The sequence below is a fragment of the Dermacentor andersoni genome, chromosome 6 (genome assembly GCF_023375885.2).
Source record: "Dermacentor andersoni chromosome 6, qqDerAnde1_hic_scaffold, whole genome shotgun sequence".
Classification (NCBI taxonomy): domain Eukaryota; kingdom Metazoa; phylum Arthropoda; class Arachnida; order Ixodida; family Ixodidae; genus Dermacentor; species Dermacentor andersoni.
In genome coordinates this window covers 182,104,554-182,111,068 of record NC_092819.1, presented here as the reverse complement: position 1 = coordinate 182,111,068, position 6,515 = coordinate 182,104,554, and the positions used below count along the sequence as shown (strand labels likewise).

The 6,515-nt window shown below is 47.2% G+C and overlaps 1 long non-coding RNA gene across 1 annotated transcript; it reads right to left on the bottom strand.

Moving 5' to 3' along the window:
• Positions 1 to 1,343: 1,343 nt before the first annotated feature.
• On the bottom strand, positions 1,344 to 4,616 carry LOC129382795 (uncharacterized). The gene is made up of 2 exons (XR_008610828.2): positions 4,554 to 4,616; positions 1,344 to 1,510 (listed from the first exon to the last, which is right to left on the bottom strand). It is a non-coding gene; the product is annotated as an uncharacterized lncRNA (long non-coding RNA).
• Positions 4,617 to 6,515: the final 1,899 nt, after the last annotated feature.

The following is a 6,515-nucleotide window of genomic DNA, read 5'->3' as shown; positions in this document are numbered from 1 at the left end:
ATAGCAAGATTTTTTAATTGCATTACGAGTTGTTACTTATGTTTCGATCTTAATGTTCATTTCTCATGCTCCAAATAGGGCTACAACTGTTCCCTCATCCACAGCTATCAAGGCCTTATGGCAACTTTGGGAGCTCTCTGAACTGAGTAAATGCTATGCATTGCATAATTTCTTAATACATTTCCATGGCTGCCTTTAACCTCTATAGTTCCTCATTAAAGCCAGCATCTCTCTTGTGGCCACCTTTAAAGACCTTGTAGTAATGTATGCCTAACAAGAAAGATGGGTGCTTTGTAGTGCTAGTATGCTCTAAGTAAATCGTTTTATGCAAAAATTGCTGACATATTTGTCTGACAAATACTGCATCATGTTTGCTATTTTGCCTTCTGTTTCAATTTCACTGCATCTATACATTTTACCAGTGCATGAGCAGGGTTCAAGGCTGTTCGTTAAAATGCTCATGAGCACTTATCATGATCAGTTCCCCATATAAGTGGTTTTGCTGAAGAGAATACAGGAATATGAGCAAAATTGACATGGAACCAACATATAGATAACGTCTGCATAACTGCCTATCAAAAGTTATATTTTCTTAGAAAAAAAAACTGGAACGTGCATCGCGTAATGTAAAACTTATTGCATACACCGCCTTCATTAGGATGATACTAGAATATTCAGCGTTGTTTGGAGTCCCCATCAAGTGACGCTCAAGAGGAAGTTGGAAAGAGTCTGGCGGCGCGTTTTATTTGTTCGACATACCGAAGGAAGGAATCGGTCACGCTTATGTTACAGCGTTGCAACTTCGATCTTCTTGAGGTACGTAGGAAAAAATATAGGCTGAAGGTGCTTTATCAAATAATGCAGGATCAACTTAAGATTGATAAGCTCAAATATGTACATGCTCCAGGCAAAAGATACCCGCGAACTAACCACGACTACGTCATAAAGCCGGACCATACCAACAGGGATACATATCGATACTCATTTTTCCTGGATGCGATAGAAATGTGGAACCAATTGCCAAACGCTATTGTTAGCCTAAAAGATGTCACCGACTTTGAAAATGCTGCTGAGGCATATTTATGGGAGTTTTCGATTTAGTTTTGAAGTGCCAAGTGATATGTGCGACTTGATATTCATTGTACGTATTTTGATAAATGTCAGAAGTGTGCTGAACAGCATTCAAGTGAACATCTTATTAACTGTGAATTGACAAGTGTTAAGCAACTTTACGTACATTGACATTCTCCATATTTGATTTATGTAATTGTATTGTCCTCTCTGTTATGACCCTCTATGAGAGTTGACAGTATTAATAAATAAATAAATAAATAGACGAGGAATGTGGGTAAGAACAGTTTATTTTCAGCACACATGTTTCTTTAATGAACTGCTGTTATACTGCTAAAATCTGCACATTTAATAAAAGTACACTGCTCTGCTTCATCACTCCATGCTAAGTGCAAGTATCCTGTACCAGGAAGTCAAACCAAGACGTGGGATGTTCAGTCTGTGGAAATAAAAACGAGTTTGAAACATTAACGTGCAAAAACTAAAGCACACTCAAGAAAATAAACACAGCTCAGGAACATATCCAATGAATCAGAATTACCTTTGAGAGCAAGCATATAGTTTCTATGGCACAGTGAAGAAACCTTATTCCTCCGGCTTTTTTTGTGCGCGAGAAAATATGAAAGTGCATGCGTTCTCCCCATATTGTGTATCTGTCACCTTTTCACACACAACAAAGATGTTGTCTCAATGTGCCCAACTGTCTTTGCATATCTATTTCTCTGCTCTCATACCATGATACCTACAGTTAAAGGCTGTAGCAATGCTTAGCTTGAATGAACCAACACAAGCTACATGCACTGTGCTGTTGAACATGGCATTGTAAGTTAGATTCATGCACAGCACATTCATGTGCCATAAACATTTGGTTGTGATTCTAAGCGAGATAAATAAAAAGAAGGTATGTAAACAAGAATATTCCCTAATAAGCTGTGCAGAAGTGCTCTCCCGTTTGGACAGAAGCCGAGCACAGCTGCAGTGAACAAGAAGCCAACTTATACAGCATTTAAAATCTAGGTTCTAAATGTGCTACAGATTTTTCTGAATTCATGGTCGAAAATGTAGGTGTTAAAGGTGACAAACATTTAAACAGGTCTCTATTCGGACTGGTAATGCTATGTGTCCCCTAGTTTGATAAAATATGCCATATCACTGGTCTCCCAAGCTACGGCTGCTGCCCAGTTGCAAGTGCAAATCACTCAATTATGTCTAGGGCACGTTTGAGCAAAAGGCAGCCAAGATTACTGTGCCATTGAGATCTATTTCCTGACATCTGATTTCTTCTCAGAAAGCTACCTCTAAAAAAAAACCTTCACAACAACATAACCCAAACCTTTCTTGAGTAAAGCCATCACACTGGTCCTTGAACACTAATTACACGGTGGCTCTTTGTGATGTAATGTTATGTACGTCAGCACCTAACGAAGTACAGGAAAATTTAATAATGGCAGCCTGACAGGTACACAAAAAAGTAAAGGGATGAAACATCACACAGGCTGCCATCAGTGTTCATATCTCCATTTCAATGTGGATGTTTTTAGCAGTGAATACATGTTCTCATTAAACTGAGTCATATTATTACAAAAGCGAAGGGCAAGGGTCTTTACATTCTAAACTGACAAATGTGCTTTATTACGATTCACCGCAATACAGGAGGTGTTTTGCAGTGAACCATCACATAAGGTTTGGCTAACTACGGCGGGCGTGTCCTGCAGCGGGGCCTCTTGTGTATTGCGGTAAGGCGTATTATTGTGACAAGAGCTAACCTGGCACGCATGGCTTTAGCCAACAAAAGTTCTCAAGACATCATGCATCCTGCCACGAAAATCTGCTTTGATGAGAGTAGAACATTAGGTTAGTCGCTGACAGAAACCATACATTCCAGATTCACGTAAATCTTTCCCAATATCGGCATGCTTCACCGCAACACACAATTATGTTGCGGTGATAACGGTGGTCGAACAGGCTGGTGCAAATGTTTCGACAGGGGAGCGTGCCTTCATCAGGGCAACTGCTTTCCTTGGCAGTTTTCATATACGTGAGTCCCCCCAACTCCCAACAGGGGAGATTTACCTGGACCTTTGCCAAGAGACGTACCGACAAGCGTTTGGTAGTGGCTGGTAGAGATGCAGGAGTCTAAAAAGCGTTGCGAAATTCGGTTCCGTAAGGTTAGCTTCACCCCAATACAAATATGTTAAGCGGTTAGACATACAAAATATGTTGCGGTGAATCATAGCAAGGGTACCTGGCCTTTGATGCAAAGCAACTTCCCAAGAGGCATGGTAATCCCGTGGCTAGTTATGCAGTTCCCCGCATGCGAGTGAGTTCCCTGCGTTCGGCGGTTTCCCAGTGACATACAAAATTACATTGATTGACTGTGTTGTAAATGGGCGACGGCACTATATGCTGATGCAAAAGCGTCGTTTCGCTTTCGAAAACTGCGCTCGGCTAAAGAGAACACCTTGACTCGCATATGACCAAAGCAGTTGAACAGGAAACTACGAAATTACGTAGCTATTATGGAAGAAATCAACAGTTCAGAAAAAAATGGCCGTGTAAACATTAACTGGCTTACGAGGTCGACAAACCAACGGTTCAAAGCATCACAGCCACGTCCGAAAGAGCGCTGAAGGCCGGCCAGTACACTTAGGCGCCTCGGCGCGCGTAATGTAACAGGAGACGGCAGGTGCACGCGTACATCATTAAGGAACACATATTATTTATGTCGGTGAAAGCGGTCACTCTTCAGTTCTGACATGCTTCAGCGCGTAACACTAGTATACTGCGGCGAAGCTGACTTCAGGACGCCGATTTCTTCAACTCATCTAGCGAGGCAGGTCCGTTTATCACGCTTGGCAACGTTTGACATTTTCTGCCTTAATTTCGTTTGTTCTTTTTAATTTTCTTATCACAGTGACCCTGTATCACGCAGTAGCAGAGCTAGTGCCGCGTCTTAACTGCGTTAGGAAAGGTAAGCGTGTATGCAGCAGGCACGGCAGCATTGGCTCTTGTTTGGAAACTTCAAGAGACGCTCTTCCGCGCAGCGATGTCATTTGTATTATTAAAAGAATGCATGTGATGATTAAATGAGCCGCAGCAAAGCTGTAAAAAAGCAGTAGTAATGCTGTTCTAAGATCCTCTCGCTCGAACGAGATGGTCTTAAAAGAAAGCGCGATGTAACGCGATCTGACGGAACAGCTCCTCATGCCAGTGTTTTCTTACGTCCTCGTTCTTTCGCGCATCCTCCCCTGAACCAGACTACTGAATGGTTCTGTGCACGCACTGACGATCCTGACGGAGGCAATACCACTCACATGAGCAGCTCCATATAAGATGCCACGGCCCATTCCACATGCCGGCCGCAATTTGACGCGGCCAGGAGGCAAAATATGCGCACAAGATACCTAATGGTAACGCATCAAACTGCTCACAGCCCCAATCCTTTATTACACGCATATAGCGTGGAAAGATGAATTACTCACGCTCTAAGTGGGCACGGAATAGGGACCGTTTCGCAGCGCAGCCGGCTCCGCAAGATGGCCGCCATGGAAATGAGCGGATGTGACATCATGGGTTATAGCGGACGTGACGTCATGGGTGAACGTAGACATTTCGGGCACCTTTCGTCTGCTGTGCCCCGGGCACAGCAGACACGGCCTTGACGCGATAGAGAGTAGCTATAGAAAGCGCCCCGAGTGTAATGCAACGTGTCTCAGTTTCAGAAAAGTCTGTATTGCGAGCAGCATAAGCCGCAGGACATTCCCTGTGCAAAGCAAGGGAAAGCAACCGTTTTCTACCGTGGCAGCGGTCGCGCGAAGGTGTAGATAAGGCGCCCGGAGTGTTATGCAACGCGTCTCAGTGTGAGAAACGTCCGTATTGCGAGCAGCATAAGCGCCAGGAGACTCGCTATGGAAAGGTGGCAACGCAAACGTTTTCTACCGCTGCAGCGATGGCGCGTAGCGATAGAAAGCACCCCGAGTGTTATGCAACGCGTTTCAGTTTTAGGATAGGATAGGAATAACTTTAATAAAGTGCCGGCAAACGACGATTTAACGAGTCGTGACGCTGGCCAAGCGTCGACCCGGGGTTATACTCTACTCTGCACTAGCCCCGTTGGGCCCGTTTGTAGTGGGTCACGAGGCTTGTGCTTTTCGAGCGCACCCCGGGCCTGCTGGACGGCCCATAGTTGCGAGTCCTTGTCTGTAGACTGCAGCGCACTTTGAAGTTCTGGCGGGTAAGTCCTGGAGTTAGCTGCCGTCGGGAACCTGGCACAGTCCCACATGATGTGCCATTGGTCCGCCGGACCCGCTGCACAAACACCACACAGCCCACTCGGATAGAGCTCTGGGTGAAGCACGTGCAGCATTGCGGGGGCGAGGAGTGACGCGGTCTGTATTTGTCTTAGGATTACGGCCTCCTCCCGACTGAGTGCCGGGTGGGGAGGCGGCATTGTCCGTCGAGCTAAGCGGTAACACTTGGTTACTTCGGCATAACTAGTCAATCTGTCCTTGGTTTCGAACCACCACACGGAACGGTCACTCTCGGGGGCGCGGAAGGTAAGCGCTCGCGCCGCCGAATGGGCCGTCTCGTTGTGGTTCGGTGAGGATGCACACTCGCCGGCGTGCGCCGGGAACCACTTGATACGGACGGTGCTGCCGCGGTCTTGAAATTGGAGCTTGCCGATGATGGCGGCCGCCAGCGCGCATATTCGCCCCTTGGCAAAATTGCGCACGGCATTCCTCGAGTCGCTGAGCACGGTGCGACACTCGGCCTCGGTGATCGCCAGAGCGATGGCAACCTCCTCGGCGTCTGTGGCGTTCGTGCACCGCACGCTCGCTGCCGTTGTCTTGGTGCCGTTAGCCGCCGCAACGACCACTGCTGCGAAGCCTTCCCGCTTGTATTCCGCGGCGTCCACATACCGGGCGTGCGGGTCTTGGGCGTGTTGTTCGGTGAGGGCCTTGGCCCGCGCCTGCCGCCGTTCTTGGTTGTATTCTGGGTGCATGTTCTTCGGGATGGGGTCCACGTAAATGTGGGCCCGCGCCTCATCTGTGATCTCGCACGGTTGCCGGCTGGGAGCTTGGGGGTTGTAACCCAGGGACGTCAGTATACTGCGCCCCGTCTTGGTGGTAGAGAGGCGCTCGAATTGCGCGGTGAGCTGCGCTTCGGCTATTTCTTCTAGGGTGTTATGGACGCCGAGCTGTAAGAGCCGAGCCGTACTCGTGGTCTCCATTAAACCCAGCGCCGTCTTGTAAGCCCGTCTGATCAGCGTGTTGATCTTGGTCCTGTCAGTGACGTGCCAATTAAGGTAGGCCGCAACGTAGGCAATGTGACTGATCACGAACGACTGGACAAGGCGCACGAGACTGTCTTCACGCATGCCCGCCCGTCGTGTAGAGACTCGATGTATGAGCCGGATGGCGTCCATTGCCTTGGTGGTAAGCTTG